The sequence below is a fragment of the Neovison vison genome, chromosome 1, assembly GCF_020171115.1.
Source record: "Neovison vison isolate M4711 chromosome 1, ASM_NN_V1, whole genome shotgun sequence".
Classification (NCBI taxonomy): Eukaryota; Metazoa; Chordata; class Mammalia; order Carnivora; family Mustelidae; genus Neogale; species Neogale vison.
This window is the reverse complement of record NC_058091.1, coordinates 68,496,085-68,513,529: the sequence shown is the minus strand read 5'-3', so window position 1 is coordinate 68,513,529 and position 17,445 is coordinate 68,496,085. Positions and strand designations below refer to the sequence as shown.

The 17,445-nt window shown below is 40.2% G+C and overlaps 1 protein-coding gene across 7 annotated transcripts in view; it reads right to left on the bottom strand.

Moving 5' to 3' along the window:
• Positions 1 to 17,445, bottom strand: part of VNN1 (vanin 1) — a 54,089-nt gene that overhangs the window by 25,371 nt on the left and 11,273 nt on the right. For 3 of the 7 annotated variants that reach the window (XM_044248657.1, XM_044248667.1, XM_044248697.1), the window contains exon 2: positions 8,673 to 8,816. The gene's annotated coding sequence lies outside the window, so the exon portion shown is untranslated. Of the gene's footprint in view, positions 1 to 1,055; positions 1,218 to 8,672; positions 8,817 to 11,532; positions 11,559 to 14,551; positions 14,573 to 15,365; positions 15,568 to 17,445 lie in introns of those variants that run through there. The other 4 variants (XM_044248707.1, XM_044248647.1, XM_044248686.1 and 1 more) reach the window with 4 other exon arrangements.

Genomic DNA, 17,445 nt, shown 5'->3' with positions numbered 1-17,445 from the left:
ACTGTTTTATCTCACTTCAGTGGTCTTTTATTTCTGACAATAGGTTAGTTTAATAAAACTCAAGTCAGAAGGCTGTGATGCTTATGTATTTTCAAAGTTAAACCTATGGTTTCATTAATTATATAATAAATAAGAGGCATTTTTATGAAAGCAGAAGAAAAGCAATGGTTAAGATTAGATAAATTATAAAACTGGTTTCTGATTTCTGAGTAGCCAGTAGAGATTTCTAGATGTCAGGCTAAATGCATCTTCAAACTGGGTGAGGGCAGGCAGTAATCTGGAAGACTTTCAGTTTGTACATCAAATGTCTCTGGTGACCCTTCTGCTCCCACAGAACAACAGGCATGAAGATGGTCTCTAAATGAGCTGTTATGATTTCACTCAGGTTTACATGAAGTTGTTTGTATTAGTTTGCAAGGTTTCAAGAAAAGGGGAAGTTTACTTGTGAAATGATTCCAGTCAAAATTATGGGAAAAAATTGGAGATGATAACTAGGAATTGTGGCCAGACACTGAAGGCACCTAGAAAAAATTAGTTTTGTTTATAAAGAACTGTTTTAGAACCCAATATCCATAAAGGTGTGATATGAAAACATAATTTTCCTCTTTATAATCACTATCACTCTACCAAAGATAGCCAAATTAAGACTGATTTGTTTATAAAATAAACCAAGGTTGGGGGGAACCAATGTTGGCCTGATTATATATGTAAGTTCAGCAAGAATAGCAACTGATCATATATACTCTTTTAAATCTGCTTTGCTGGAACTTTTTACAGAGAATCTCTATATTGAACTTTTAATAGCCTCTCAAGGTCAGAAGCCAAGCCAAATACTTGCCATCAGACTTTGCCTATAATACCTTTAGATTCGGGTTAATTCCTCTCTGTTGAGATCTGCAAAATAGCCTGAGGTTCCTGCACCTGCCAAGAAATGATGTCCTTTACCTATATAAGGTTACTAGCAACCCCATAAGCAAGGTATTGGACTGTTTTTCCAAGGGGCCTTATTGGCTCCATATAACCAACATTATTTCCTTAATGCTGTCTGATCATACCTAAGTTTTTGCAGGTTTCCCTCAAATATGACATGCCAATCAAAGCCTCAGTAATATAATCAATGTTTCCAATTATGTGCTGATACAAGGAGAACAGATTCTTGTTGAATTTATGCAAATGAAAACGTTGCCATGAAAATATAAGAATATTCACTGAAAATTCTGGAGGGATAAGACAGAAAGAAAAAGGTATGCATTTTAATTTGTTGAAAAGTTCTTATTTTATCATATTATTGCAGGTCACAATTAGTTTAAGAGGACGTTTGCTTAAATCTGGAAAAATAAAACCTTAAAGATCAACAATGTTTCAAACAAAAAAGTCATAAAAATTATAATCATCCTAGGGTGCCTCAGTCAGTTAAGCATCTGCCTTGGGCTCAGGTCATGACCTCGGGGTCCTGGGATCGAGCCCCACATTGGGCTCCCTGCTCAGTGGGGAGCCTGCTTCTCCCTCTGCTCCTCCCCTACTTCTCTCTCTCTCTCTCTCTCTTGCAAATAAATAAATAAATATTTTTAAAAATTCTAATTGTCCTCAGTTCATTTAGTCTCGTGTTATTAATTTTTTTTCTGCTTGAATCTGGTTTTTCTACTAGTTCCAGAAATTCTTAACAAATTTAGTCTTATGATCTTAAGGTTTCAGAAACCTATACTCAAGGTTCTTTCTTTCTCATTGAGGATGAAACACAGTTGCAGGAAGCTTTTGTAAAAGCATCTGAGTAAAAGTGTAACTGTCTACAAATGACAAAGGACTTTAAAAATGCCCATGATTAAAAATCTGATTAAAATTCATTACAATATAATTGACAAGGAAATTTGGTTATTTTTGTGACACATAACATTTTAAGATAACAACATACCAGGACATATCAAATTTCTATAAGTTTCATACAATTTCTAGAATAGTTACTTTAATAGCATATATCTACACAAATATAAGACAGTTTAGTAATATTTGTTTGACAATACTTCCCATGTAATTTAACATACCAAACAAGCCTAATTTCTCTCTTTAACAATGAGGGAAAAAAAATCACTGAAATGTTCCAAGGGCCCTCTGGAACATTTCAGTTAGATTGCAGGCAAAAGACTTTATTTTAGAATTTGATTTTGGGAGGCACCTGGCTGGCTCAATTGGAAGAATATGTGACTCTTGACTTTGGGGTGATGAGTTCAAGTCCCATGTTGGGAGTAGAGATTACTTAAATATAAGACCATTAAAAAAATTCAATTATGGGAAATATGTCAAAAATATCAAAAGTTTCAAGCATTAATTAAAGAAGGATCACATGGGGCGCATGGGTGGTTCAGTGGGTTAAGCCTCTGCCTTTGGCTTGGGTCATGATCTCAGGATCCTGGGATTGAGCCCCACATCAGGCTTCTGCTCAGCGGGAAGCCTGCTTCCCCCCAACATAACACCCTGCCTCCTGCTCTGCCTACTTGTGATCTCTTTCTCTGTGTCAAATAAATAAATAAAATCTTAAAAAAAAAGAAGGATCATAGATTATAAAACTATTAAATGATTTAACCAAAGTGACAATGAGAGGCAAATATAGAAGTTTTCATAGTTGTAAACAAGTCTTAGCTATTTTAATATTAAGAAGACTGTCTTCTTGAATCATCAAAGATTTTTTTTTAATTTTTTTTATTTTTAAAGATTTTATTTATTTATTTGACAGAGATCACAAGTAGGCAGAGAGGCAGGCAGAGAGAGTGGGGGAAGTAGGCTCCCTGCTGAGCAGAGAGCCCGATGCGGGGCTCGATCCCAGGACCCTAAAACCATGAACTGAGCCGAAAGCAGAGGCTTAACCCACTGAGCCACCCAGGCGCCCCTTGAATAATCAAAGATTTGATAAAAAACAAAACATAGAATCATTTTCTAGGCAGATTACATAAAAGGTAAAGAAAATTTTGTTTGTAATTTCTCATAAAAGCCAAACCAATCATCTAAGAAAGTATTTCTTTTAACAGAGAGAAAAAACAAATTCTAATTTTCCATCAGTGTTCTTTTGATATTAAACCTCACTTTTTAAAAAAATTTCTTTTCAGCGTAACAGTATTCATTGTTTTTGCAACACACTCAGTGCTCCATGCAATATGTGCCCTCCCTAATACCCACTACCTTGTTCCCCCAACCTCCCACCCCCTGCCCCTTCAAGACCCTCAGGTTGTTTTTCAGGGTCCATAGTCTTTCATGGTTCACCTCCCCTTCCAATTTCCTTCAACTCCCTTCTCCTCTCCATCTCCCCATGTCCTCCATGTTATTTGTTATGCTCCACAAATGAGTGAAACCATATGATACTTGACTCTCTCTGCTTGACTTATTTCACTCAGCATAATCTCCTCCAGTCCCGTCCATGTTGCTACAAAAGGTGGGTATTCATCCTTTCTGATGGAGGCATAATACTCCATAGTGTATATGGACCATATCTCCCTTATCCATTTGTCTGTTGAAGGGCATTTGGGCTCTTTCCACAGTTTGGCGACCGTGGCCATTGCTGCTATAAACATTGGGGTACAGATGGCCCTTCTTTTCACTACATCTGTATCTTTGGGGTAAATACCCAGAGAGCAATTGCAGGGTCATAGGGAAGCTCTATTTTGAATTTCTGGAGGAATCTCCACACTGTTCTCCAAAACCCACTTTTAAATATACTTATTCTAATCTTAGCTATATATAAAATTATTTTTCAAAGGACCTCAGATTTTAAGTTTTTCCTTTTTAAATCACTAGCCTCACTTTAGGAAAATTTTGCCCTCAACAAAAATGTATTGCCTTTCCTCATACTTTTTCCTACCAGAAACATGCATCATACGGAGTTATTTCCCTTATAATTTTTAGCAGCTTTAGTCATATGTTAATCACAACTCTTAATCCTTAGAAACTTTAATTTCTAGTGAAGTAGTAGTAAACAACTGTAAGTTGTCTGTTTCTCCAGCATTTTTTAGATTGGCAAATTTAAGGATATATTTCATAATTTCTAGAAACATATGTTTCTTCATAGTACAAAAGTTTAATAAAGAACAGAACATGTTTACTAGGAGACTCAAATCTTTAGTTTTGTTAAAGTAATAAGGAAACCACAAGTAGATAAACCTATGTTCAGTATTTAATGCTTATTATTTTGTCTATTTAGAAATGAGCCAGATACTCAATGGGTTCAACCTAACTTACCACTTAGCAAGACTTCAAGGTTTCAAAGTTGCCAAAAAGATGAAGGAAACTATTTTAAAAGTTTACCTAAAAAACCTTTTAAAATTTATATCTAATTTACTTGTTCTTAACAATTATGCTTAGATTACCCATAAAAAACTCTGAGATATCAAAGTCAGTTATCCCTCCAAATCAATTATTTTTTAAAAACAGAGATAGTAGCAGCCTATTTGACTCTAAGTAAGCTGAGACAGAATAAAAGTTTTAGTTTTAATATTGTAATTTTAGAGACATGTCTATTTTAACTACACTGACAACCTTAAATTAGCTTTAACAACGAATATTCTCCGAAATCATGTGTTCTTGAAAATAAGCTCTTGCCTTCAAACTGACTAAACAGGGCTCTTTTATGAACTAATTTTAGTACTACCATCCACATGTAGGCAAATCTCACACTTACAACATATCTATTGTTAAAAAGAAAACCACAGGCCCAATATGGCGTCGCTTAGTTTTAAGGCTCCAAGTCAGTAAACCAAGACTTAATACCTAAACAAACTGCAGTTTCAACTCCCCAGGAATGTAACCTTTAACCAGGCAACATGGCATTTCCTGGTCAACACAAGAAGTTTATTGACAGACCCCTTCCATTTCCCTTAGGAGGGCAAATTGCCTACAACAATGGATTCTTTGCTAATAACTGTCTTTTTCCGCTCCATCTCTACCTCTAAAAGCAGTTCCTTTTCTGTAGCACTTTAGAGTTACTTTCTAATTGTTGGATGGGATGCTGCCCAATTCATGAGCTGATTGATAAGCCAATTCAATCTTTAACATTTACTTTGATGGATTTCTCTTATTTAACAATACGGACATACTTACAGATGTAAACAAAGATCCTATAGTTTTTGTTTTGTGGAGAGAACGTTATAGGCCTGATTTTTATATACCTTTTCTTGCTCTCTCTTTTTTTTTTTCCTTCTGGTGAGAAACTTTTTTTTTTGAAGTTTATATTTCAAAGAATGGCTCTTAGGTTCTAGAAAAGGGGGTAGAAAATTTTTACCACAAAGGCACAAAGTACCCAAGTTTTCTCCAAGGTGGACTTTTTGGAACACATTATCCACTTAGAGATGCTAGAGTCTGGGCATAAGAGCCCTTTTAGCAATTTGTATTTTTATTCTTTAACTAAGCTCCACACCCAGCATAAAGCTCATCACTGAGCGTGAACTCATGACCCTGAGATCCATACCTGGGGTGATATCAGGAGTCTGAAGCAACTGAGCCACCCAGTTGCCCCCTTAGCACTCTGTATTTTTAAAAAGCCCTCTTCCAAAGATACAGATGTAGTGAAAAGAAGGGCCACCTGTACCCCAATGTTTATAGCAGCAATGGCCACAGTCGCCAAACTGTGGAAAGAACCAAGATGCCCTTCAACGGACGAATGGATAAGGAAGATGTGGTCCATATACACTATGGAGTATTATGCCTCTATCAGAAAGGATGAATACCCACCTTTTGTAGCAACATGGACGGGACTGGAAGAGATTATGCTGAGTGAATGAAATAAGTCAAGCAGAGAGAGTCAAGTATCATATGGTTTCACTTATTTGTGGAGCATAACAAATAGCATGGAGGATATGGGTTGATGGAGAGGAGAAGGGAGTTGAAGGAAATTGGAAGGGGAGGTGAACCATGAGAGACTATGGACTCTGAAAAACAATCTGAGGGTTTTGAAGGGACAGGGGGTGGGAGGTTAGGGTACCAGGTGGTGGGTATTAGAGAGGGCACGGATTGCAAGGAGCATGGGTGTGGTGCAAAAATAATGAATACTGTTATGCTGAAAATAAAAAATAAATTTTAAAAAATGACATTTAAAAAAAAAAAAAAGCCCTCTTCCCTTCCCTGCCTTTTTTCTTCAGTCTCAAACAATTGTGGACTGTGTTTTCATCTCAAAGACATGTTGAAATTATAACTCTAAGGGACAGAGAAAGAATGCAAGTTGTTTTGTTTGTTTTAAAGAAATTTGAGATAATTGCTATTTAAAAAACTGTTTCTTTTCTTAGGTACAGAACAGTTCTGTTCTAATATTCGATCTTTGTAATAGCTATAAAGCATTTAGAGAGGAATAGGCAAGGTTTTGCCTAAGGTAAAAATAGGTGGGCTTTGACTTGTTTTTAGAGTTTATTTCTAGTTTTGTTTTTTGGGATTTGTTTTTTTGCTTTTGTTTTTTTTGTTGTTGTTGTTAAAGATTTTATTTATTTATTTGACAGAGAGAGATCACAAGTAGGCAGAAAGGCAGGCAGAGAGAGAGGAAGGGAAGCAGGCCCCCTGCTGAGCAGAGAGCCTGATGCGGGACTCCATCCCAGGACCCTGAGATCATGACCTGAGCCGAAGGCAGCGGCTTAACCCACTGAGCCACCCAGGCGCCCTGTTTTTTGGGATTTGTAAGACAAAGACAGTTGCCTTTATTTCCCCCAAAGATCATGGATTGCAGCCTGATTATCAAGGGACGGATTTGCCTAACTAAACTTTATATATATACCAGGGAGATTTTTAACTAAAACAGGAATCAAGAGCTTTATGCCTTGATAAACTCTGTATAAAGTGTTTTAATAAAAGCTTTTTTTCTAAGTACGTAATTTAACCTTGGACTTTTTTTGATATTAGGCCCTTAGATAAGTCTTCTACTGATTAACTGCAGGAGGGCTAGAAGAAATTCTGGTCATCAGCTTCCTCTGTGAAGGGGGGCTGTGTTCTGGGGCCCTTCTGTCTTGCCTCATACTCATAGCATAATCAGAAGCTGAAAGAAACTTCCCTTAGCTGCCAGTCAAGTTCTCTTTGAGTGAGCTTGTGAATAGCCATCAACCTTTCTAATTCCTCTAAATTTGGTAGGGATCTTTTGAAAGTGGAGGAAAAGGGGCTTTATAATTTACAAGATCTGCTGCTGTTCAAGGGACATGAATTCTCTGTGGGTTGGGGGCAGGTTGGGGGAGTGCACAGTTCTAAGCTGCATCTGCCAAGGTCATTGCATAGAAATGCCTAAGGTTGGCAAAGCCTGATTACAGCAAAGCAAACCCTACTGTCTGTCCCAGGTTCTTATGCTAAATTCACTTTTTGGCCTCTAGCATTTATAAGAGTAGTTTGTGTACTTTGAACTTGAGATTAAGCTGGAGTACTGTACAAAAAATCTTGTAGGGAAAGAGAAGTTAAAACCGATAGATGGGGTCAGATTTGGGGAAGGGAAATCTACAATGGATATAGATATTAATTTTTGTCTTGAGTCTGAGTCTGTTCTTTTATCTTGTCAAGGATAGCCTTATACTAATAAGACAATTAGCCAATTTTAGATTTTTTTTAAAGATTTCATTTGTCAGAGAGAGAGAGCGAGCGCACAAGCAGGGGGAGTGGCAGGCAGAGAAAGAAGCAGGCAAGCTCCCGGCTGAGCAAGAAGCCTGATGCAGGACTCCATCCCAAGACACCAGGATCATGACCTGAGCCAAAGGCAGACACTTAACCAACTGAGCCACCCAGGCACTCCTTAATTTAGCTAATTTCAAGGATCCATCCTCTGGCCATGATGAATAGGATTTTGTTATTAATGTCAATTCACAACCACTCAAACCAAGAAGCCTTTTTATGGTTTGACCAAAGATACAAGAGATGTCCCTAGAGAGGGCATAGTTGATGAAGCCCCCATGATCTAACAGTCTACTTCCAAGAATAGTCTAAGGAAGCAAAGACCGTCAGGGACAGGTGGGAAGAATGACGTGGTATTATTAGGTTGTCTCCAGTCGCCCACAAAGGTACGAAGCTTCCAGTCACAGACTCACATTCTGTGACAGGAGGCAGGTGCTTCTGGAATGGGATTTTTTAGCACTCACAAGCAATGAAGGTTAAGACGACCAAGGCCCTTACAGTCTAGGACCTCTTAGGACAAACCCCCCCTGAGAACTGGCACACCTGGGCAAAGAGAAGGCTGCTTGTAAATGGGCGTCTCCAATCCCCAGTCTATTCAACTTGCCAACAAAGAGCACCCCAGTAAATGCACCTTCCAGATGGCCGAGACCAGAGGAAATGTTCTCAGTGGTCACAAAGCCAAGCTCTTAGGACAGAGAACACGATAAAAGGAAAAACCTCATCTAGTTTTCACAAGGGGGACCCACACGGGGGGTTCACAGACACTGTCTGATGTGAACCATGAACGCTACGCTTTATGGATTTAACCCCCTTTTGTGACAAAAGACACAGACAAAGGAAAACAAAGACCATCTCTGGAAGGAAATGGATCACTTAGCAAACCGTGCTCTACCAAACTTCTTTCTGAAAGTCGCTAAGCCAAAGGAACTAGTTCCACAAATATTTTGTCCTGCTAATTTAATTTGAGAGAAAGAGTAAAAGACTGTCATCATTCTCACTCCACCGGACCTCACAGACAGATTCAGGGAGGCTGACATGGTAAGAAATCTTACCTTCTGCCGGCCGTATGTCAGTTCTCCCAAGATCTTGAAACTATGGAAACTTCAGAGCAAACATCCAGCGGAAGTTGATCCCACTGGCCACGCCAACTGGAGGGGAGGAACCAACTCCTGTGTTCCCAAGGATTTCCAGCTGGTCTAGGAATTAAATGGACATGAGACAGAGTAACAGGAAGGGGAAAAAAAAAAAAAGTTTTATTACCTGCACACAGAGACAGGGTAATGACACTGAGACCTAAAAAAATGACCAATGGAGGCAGTTGTTACACTTTTTAGACAAAGAAGAAGCAATAAATCTGTGAGGAATTGACAGGACAAAGAAAACTTAACTTGGGAAGCTTCAGTTAGTAAGGAATTGTAAACAGAATGTGGGCTGCAGTAGTAAATTTAAAAAGGTAACAAGGGTTGTTTATATAGCCTTTTTGACTCTAAACTTCCTATGCCTCGTAATAAGAATCTCTTTATCTCCTGGTACAGATTGGCCACTTTTTATACAAGAGATTTCTTTCTTTTTTTCTGAAGATAAAGAAGTCAGTGTTTTGTTTTGTTTTTTTTAAGACTTTTTAAAAAGATTTTATTTATTTGAGATAGAGTGAGAGTGTGAGAGAGAGAGAGAAAGAGAGCACAAGCAGGGGGAGTGGCAGGCAGAGGGAGAAGTAGGCTCTCCACTGAGCAGGGAGCCTGATGCAAGACTTGATCCCAGGATCCTGGGATCATGACCTGAGCTGAAGTCAGATGTCTAACCAACTAAGCCCTCCAGGTACCCAGAAGTCAGTGTTCTTTTTGCATTGGCTGTTTCTTTCTTTCTTTTATTTTTTAAAGATATTATTTGTTTGACAGAGGCACAGGGAGAGAGAGAACACAAGCAGGGGGAGTGGGAGAGGGAGAGGCAGAGCAGGGAGCCCAATGAAGGACTTGATCCCGGGATCCTGGGATCATGACCTGAGCCAAAGGCAGACACTTAACCAACTGAGCCACCCAGGTGCCCTACATCATCTATTTCTTAAGTCATTTTAGTTTAAAATAATCAATATGCCAAAGTGGCACATTTTGGAGTGGCCCTTGACCAAAACAAATCTTTTTATGTGGAGAGAATCCTTGATTAATACCACCAGATTCTGCAAGGATGGAGGGATTGCCTCTGTAGAGGGAAAGTATGACATCCCACTACCTGGAGTCGGAAGGAGACCCACAGCAACAGGACCATTCGCTACCAGCACCCAGGTAGCAGGCCCCAAAAGGAAATCATACCTCATCCAAGTGGAAAGAACCAGAAACAGGGGAAAGGAGGGAGAGCAAAGACTGAAGGGGGTGGGCGCCTGGGTGGCTCAGTGGGTTAAGCCGCTGCCTTCGGCTCAGGTCATGATCTCAGGGTCCTGGGATGGAGGCCCACATCGGGCTTTCTGCTCAGCAGGGAGCCTGCTTCCTCCTCTCTCTGCCTGCTTGTGATCTCGCTCTGTCAAATAAATAAATAAAATCTTTAAAAAAAAAAAAAAAAAAGACTGAAGGGGGTGGGCATTGCCTCTCATACTTCTCTATGTCCCTAGCGCCTAGCACAGTGCCTGGTACACAAAAAGCCTAATGCATCCTTTAATGAATTGCCCCAGAACTGCCACTAGCTTGCCATAGCACTTTGGATAATTCCCTGATCTCCTCAGTGATTCCAGCTAATGCAGGTGATCCAGCTGATGCCCCTGATCCAAGTGAGGTCGGTGTGGGAGAACCAGTCATGGGATTGGAGAGTTGGAATTTTCTGTCCCACCCCGACTTCAGGGGAGGGGACTCAGCCTGGAAGTTGAATTAGTAGCAGCCATGGTCAATGATTTAATCAAGTGTGCCTATATAATAAAGGGGTCTGGAGAGCTTCTGGTTGGGCAAACACGTGGAGATGTGGGGAGAGTGGCATGCTTGGAGGGGGCATGGGGGTCTGGGTCCCTTCCCTTTCCCTATGCATCCCTTCCATCTGGCTGTTCATGAGTTATATCCTTTTTAATTAAACTGATGTTAAAAAGAAAACCACAGGCCTGTAACTGCATCACTTAGGGCCCCTAGTCAGTAAACCAAGACCTAATACCTAACCTGTCAGGAAAATGTAACCTTTTACCAATCAACACAGAATTTCCTGGTCAATTCTAGAAATTTACTGGTAAGCCCCTATCACTACCTTTAGGAAGGCAACCTTGCCTAAACAATGTGTCTCTTGCTAATAAATTCCTTTTTTTTTTTTTTAAAGATTTTATTTATTTGACAGAGAGATCACAAGTAGGAAGAGACAGGCAAAGAGAGAGGGGGATGCAGGTTCCCCGCTGAGCAGAGCGCCCGATGCGGGGCTTGATCCCAGGACCCTGAGATCATAACCTGAGCTGAAGACAGAGGGTTAACCCACTGAGCCACTCAGGTGCACACACCCCACCTTTTTTTTTTTTTTTTTTTAAGATTTTATTTCTTTGAGAGAGAGAGAGAGCACAGAGAGGGAGAGGGAGAAGCAGACTCCCTGTTGAGCAAAGAGCCTGACATGGGGCTCGATCCCAGAACCCTGGAATCATGACCTGAGGATCCCAGAACCCTGGAATCATGACCTGAGGTAAAGGCAGACACTTAACAGACCCAGATGCCCCCCCCTTTTTTTTTATTAATGCCTTCCCTGTGTCTTAAAAAACTGTCACCAGCTACAACCCAAGACCTGACCTTTACTGCTCACTTGCTTATACTTACCAACTTTTGGCCCACATTTCTCCTTAAGCTCTTTTTTTTTTTAAAGATTTCATTTATTTATTTGACAGAGAAAGCACAAACAGAGAAAGCAGTAGATAGAGAGACAAGCTCCCTGCCTAGCAGGGAACCTGATACCGACCTTGATCCCATGATCCTGGGATCCTGACCTGAGCCGAAGGCAGCCTCAAGTTAGCCACCCAGGTGTCCCCTTAAGCTCTTCTTTCCAGTTTATCTCTTAACGCAGGTAAATAGAAACCAAAACCACCCTTCCGGCAATAGTGACTGCCCTGACAAGACTTCCAGCCAGCCCAGACAAACAAGACCAGTTTGACCTTAACTCCTGATTCACAGCTGCAAACAGACCAAGAACTGACTACCTTCACTTCGTTCTATTACTAAAATCTCTGCCCAAGGAAGAGCTCTTGAGCCTCATCTACATACGTGTAATGTATGTATAGGCATGCTTCCTTAAGGTGCACGTGTGACCTTACGCCCACCTTTTCACAAGATGATGAGGCCTCCTAATCTAAATATTCATCTTAACCCTAAATAAAGAGAATCCATTCACCTTTGCTCAGAGTCATGGCTTTGGAAGCCATCCCCCACTCCCCCATCCCCATGATCTCCTTATTTGTTGTAAATAAACCTTTCTTTCTTTTTTTAAAAAGATTTATTTATTTGACAGTGAGAGAGACAGCTAGAGATGGAACACAAGCAGGAGAGTGGAAGAGGGAGAAGCAGGCTTCCCGATACGGGGCCAATCCCAGAACCCTGGGACTATGACCTGAGCCAAAGGCATGCACGTAACCGAGTCACCCAGGTGCCCCCAAATAAACCTTTCTTTGTGCGACGACTTAACCTTGTGTAGTTTCTGACCCACCCAAGAGCAAACTCGCATTGGTTCAGTTACAAAATCCGTCTCTTGTTCAGCTCAGGGGAGCTCCCCCTATTTGCTGCCCAAGTCATGAGTCATTTAATAAAGCCAACCAGATCTTCAGATTTACTTGGTTGCCTTATTTTTTAAACAGATTTGGTGACAGCATCAGGATCTGAAGCAAAATTCTGACTGGGTTTGAAAACAACGGGAAACACAGGGGTGGTGGTCTGTGAACACTTTGGAGTTCTCGATCTTTCTCGCTGATTCTGAGAGCCACGGACAAATCTCGCTCAGTTGAGCTGCGCTCTTTTTGCATTCCAGCTCCTGACCTAATTGGCTTTCTCGTCCAGGGTTAACAGGTCAGTCTAGATAGAATAGTCTAATGGAGTGCCAGTCCTCAGCCCTTGGCTCAGCCCACAGTTCCACACTGGAATTCCTTCTTGATTTCCCATCTGCAGTCCCCACTGACTGTGGTTTGCTGGTTTAGTCCTTTCCCCAGTTCCAGTCTGCAGTCTCCATAATCGATGTCACTGGTTTAGTCCATGCTGGGAATTGCAGGTGGTGGACACAGCCTTTTCCTGGCCAGTCCACAATGACAATTTTTGGTTATTGCCGTTGCATTCGGGAACCCAAGTTTGCTTGTTTTGTGTAAACAAAAGCTTAGCTAATGGGATCCTTAAAATTGTAAGAGTCAAGCATGCTACCTTCTGGCACACTTGCTTACTTTATGTCTACAAACAAAACTATGGTGCCAGGAGCTGTGATTATCTACAGAAATGGTAAAATTTTACTCAAAACAAGACAGAATTATCAGGGCCCTGATAGAACATTTCAGTTAAATATGGTCATCTAAGGAATGCACTTGAAAGCAAGGGCTCCCAAGGTAAACAGAATGGGATACCTGTTTTAACTGGCAAGAAGAAGCCTCCAAAAAGTTTCAAAATTCCAACAGTTTCATTGAAAGATCCATTGCAAAAGGAAAATTTTAATATATAAGAAGTACCTGTAGGGGCTAAGCGCAGGCTGCCTCAAGAAAGACCACTTTGGCATGAATATTACTTTGAGTTAAAAGCCATCAAAACCCAGCAGATTCAGGAAAACTCTTTCTCTCCCCCTCAACTGCCTCCCTGTACTAGGAAAACAGGTATTAATGGAAATTTCTCTTTACCTAATAAATCCATCTGCATAAAAGGACAAGCTTTGTTTTCCAAACATCTCAACTTCCTGCTGATGGTTTTCTCACCTCTCTATCTTCAGGCCCCTACCCCTCTTCTTAACTCATATATATAAGTTTCATGTAAGTCTATGGAATTTCATGCCTGTGTGGACCCCTGTATGTATGAAGTTAAATTTGATTTTTGTCTGTTTGTCTGTCTCATGTCAATTTGATTCTTAGTCCGGCTAGAAGGACCTTGGATAGCAGAAGAAATTCTTTTTCCTCAACACACCTTCGTAAATGTTAGGTTTTAATACTGCTCCTTATAAACTGGACTAGATCCTGATTTCTTCTAGTGTCCTCCAACGCCTAGCTACCAGTCTCCAAACTAACATGTTTTAATTTTTCTCTCATATTTCTGACTTGGAATCATTTAAAAACTAAAATGGCCCTTTTTCCCAAAGGTCTACAAATGGAATATAAACAACTTGATATAAGTTTCAGAGAAATCACCACAATAGCTCATTTATAAATAATCTTCATGCCTCTTTCTCTGGGGGATCATTCAGAAACATAGCCTGACATCTTCTTGACCAGCTACCATTAAAACTCAGAAATTGGTTTATAACAGGATCTAACCATTAACCATTGTTTTTCTTTTGTTTCTATAAAAATGCCTTTTATTTAATACCTAATTTCTTGAGCCATAGGCCTAACTTTGAGAACACACCTGCATTACCGCCTCTTGAAATGAGTTTAGCTAAACTGGACTTCTTGCCAGGACAGACACTGGCTCAACAGGATCAAAGAATCTACCAACTCAACTTTTAATATGTGAAACTTCAGGGAAGTTTCAGAGGAAGGAAGTATAGGGGCAAAAGGCCAGCAGTCCCAAGATGGGCCACTTTTGCCTGAAGGTTAGTTTGAGTTTAAAAAGTAATCAAAAGGGGCAGCTGGGTGATTCAGTTGTTAAGCATCTGCCTTCGGCTCAGGTCATGGTCTTGGGGTCCTGGGATGGAGCCCCACATCAGACTCCCTGCTACAGGACTCTGCTTCTCTCTCTCCCACTTCCCCTGGTTGTGTTCCCTCTCAAGCCATCTCTCTATCAAATAAATAAAATCTTACCCAAAAAGTCATCAAAAGCCAGCAGATTCAGGAACAGCCCTTTACCTCCCCCACAACTGCATAACAAGAATTTAGATAGAGAATCTGCTCCAGCAAGAGTGAGATCACCACAGATAACTGCATGTCGTAACATGAACTAGGTGTGGCAGACAGGGAGGAAACTTGTAGGACTATCGAGTCAAAGTTCCCCAGGTCTCCTTTTTTCTGAGTGGTCCAGCAAACATGTTTACCAGCCATTTACTCTTTTTCATATTCCTGTGAATTACATTCCTTTGCTTTGAAGTCCCAGAACCCCCGGCCTTCTTGTAGAATGACATATATACCTCATTCTGCCTGATTCTTTGGAATCTTCACATGCGTGTGGACTCCCCATACATCCGAAATGAAATTTGATTTTCTACTGTTAGTTTTCATATCAGTTTAATTCCCAATATACTAGATGAGCCTTGAAAGGGACAGGAAAGTCTTGCTCCCTGACATACAGACAACAAAAAACTCCTAAGGGTCACCTCTATCCACCTTTGAGTACTCACTCTACTAATCGTCTGTCTGAATTGTTTTTCCACTCTGGAAAGAGACATAATTCTAAGCAAAAGTCTGCCAGTTAATGGTTTTACAGATACTCCCACATCTACCTTCAAAGAAGGGCTCCCATTGAGGTCCCCCTCCCAGAGTGGAAGAAACTGAGGACTTTTCTGGTAAGTTGCTATATTATTTCCTCAAACAGCTGAGAGAAATCTCTGGTGGGTAACAGAGCTTACAGACAGGATCCTAGATAAACTGGCAAAAGCCAGTGAAGGATGAAAACTCTTACCAGAATCTGTTCTTTTGAATCTCTGTCTGCCGTGCCCAGTCTGGAGAGGAAAAGAAAATCTCACTGCTGTCCCTCCATTTTCATATTCAAGCCCACTGTGGATTGTTCTCCTCTCTCCCAGAGATAGCAACTGCCTTCTTGCTTGTCCTGTTTTGCGTAACTAGGCTTGGCTTTCTCCTTGCCTGGTACTGGCAAGTTGTTTCTTTCTTTTGGCTGCCTTTGGGAGTCACTCTGGATTTGTGGAACATAGTATCCTTTGCATCCTCTTTGGGGATCTGACAGACACCCCCGGAGTGTTTCTCAATCCTCTCAGAAATATTTAAAAGTGAAACTATGTACTCAGCAGCACCATTTACAATAGCCACATTATAAAAGCAACCCTTATCCATGGATGAATGAATTGTGAAAGAAGTGGTGTGTATACACACACACAAGTAAGTGTTACTCAGCCATAAAAAAGAATGAAATCTTGCCATTGGCAACAACATGGATGAATCTAGAAGGTATAATGCTAAGTGAAATGAGCCAGGTAAAGAAAAACAAACAGTATGGGATTTCATTCATGTGGAAATTTGATAAACAAAACATATGAACAAAGAAAAAAAAGAGACCAAAAAAAAAAAAAAAAAAACCCACTCTTAAATACAGAAAACAAACTGATGGTGGAGGGATGGGTGAAACAGGTGAAAGTATTTTTAACATAATGAGCACTGAGCAATGTACAGAATTGTTGAAACATTGTATTACACACCTAAAACTAATAACACTGTATGCTAATTATACTGGAATTAAAAACCAACAAAACTATGTACCCAGAGGGAAAGCAACAAATTGAAGATAATGTAGTAGGATAGGTGAATGGACAGAAAATGTCATTTAAATTATAACCCAATTCTTTGAGGAACCGAAAACACCATCCTTATTTTACGAAACAAAAATCAGCATACGGACAATTCAAAATTCACCTATTCTTTTACCAATCCCCAAACTCCCCTTGTTTATCTGAAACACACTATAAATTACTGGCCTTAGAAAACCAAAGTTCTTCTTGGAAGAACTTATTTTTCTCTTGGCCTTAAAGTTATGTAAATGTCCTAAAAGCAATGTAAATACAGCCCACTATCACCTGAGACTGAAGGGGGTGGGGGAATAAAAAGAGAGAGAGAGAGGTCTTTTTAAAAATAAATTGCTAAGGAGCATGGGTGGCTCAGTGGGTTAAGGGTCCCCTTTCACTCAGGTCATGATCCCAGGGTTCTTGCATCAAGTCCCACAAGGGGCTCTTTGCTCAGCGGGGAGCCTGCTTCCTCCTCTGCCTGCCCCTCCCCCTGCTGTGCCAGGGATAGCTCTCTCCCTCTCTTTCTGACAAATAAATTAAAAAGTCTTTAAAAATAAATAAAAAATAAAATAAAATAAACTGCTAAAGTCTCTTGTGCCCAGATTCTAGCACAGCTTTAAGATGAATTCCAGGGACAAGTACCAATCTTAAAAATCTTCCCCAACATTTGTAACGATAATGTTCTTGCATCCATGTGTTTGTGGGTTTGTTATAAATGTGAGATATTGGGACGCCTGGGTGGCTCAGTTGGTTAAGCCACTGCCTTCGGCTCAGGTCATGATCCCAGGGTCCTGGGATCGAGCCCCGCATCGGGCTCTCTGCTCAGCGGGGAGACTGCTTCCTCCTTCTCTCTCTCTGCCTGCCTCTCAGCCTTGTAACCTCTGCCTGTCAAATAAATAAATAAAATCTTTAAAAAAAAAAAAGATTATTGGTTTAATTAAAATAGACATGTTTTTAGAGTTATCAGCAATAAAACTGAAACTTTTATTCTACCTGCATTTACTTAAAAGTCCTAAGTCAATGTTATCTCTTTTACAGACTATTCAAAAGAAAAATAGCTTGGAAGAACGACTGACTAGTTTTTGAGTAATCTAAGCATAATTGTTAATAGCAAGTTAATTAAATAGACATAAATAAGAAAATTTTAGGTAACCCTTTAAATTGTTTTCTCAAATCTTACTGGTAACCTAAAACCTTAAAATCTTGCAGCGTTAGGTTAAATGATGAGTTAAGTTAAATTTGTTT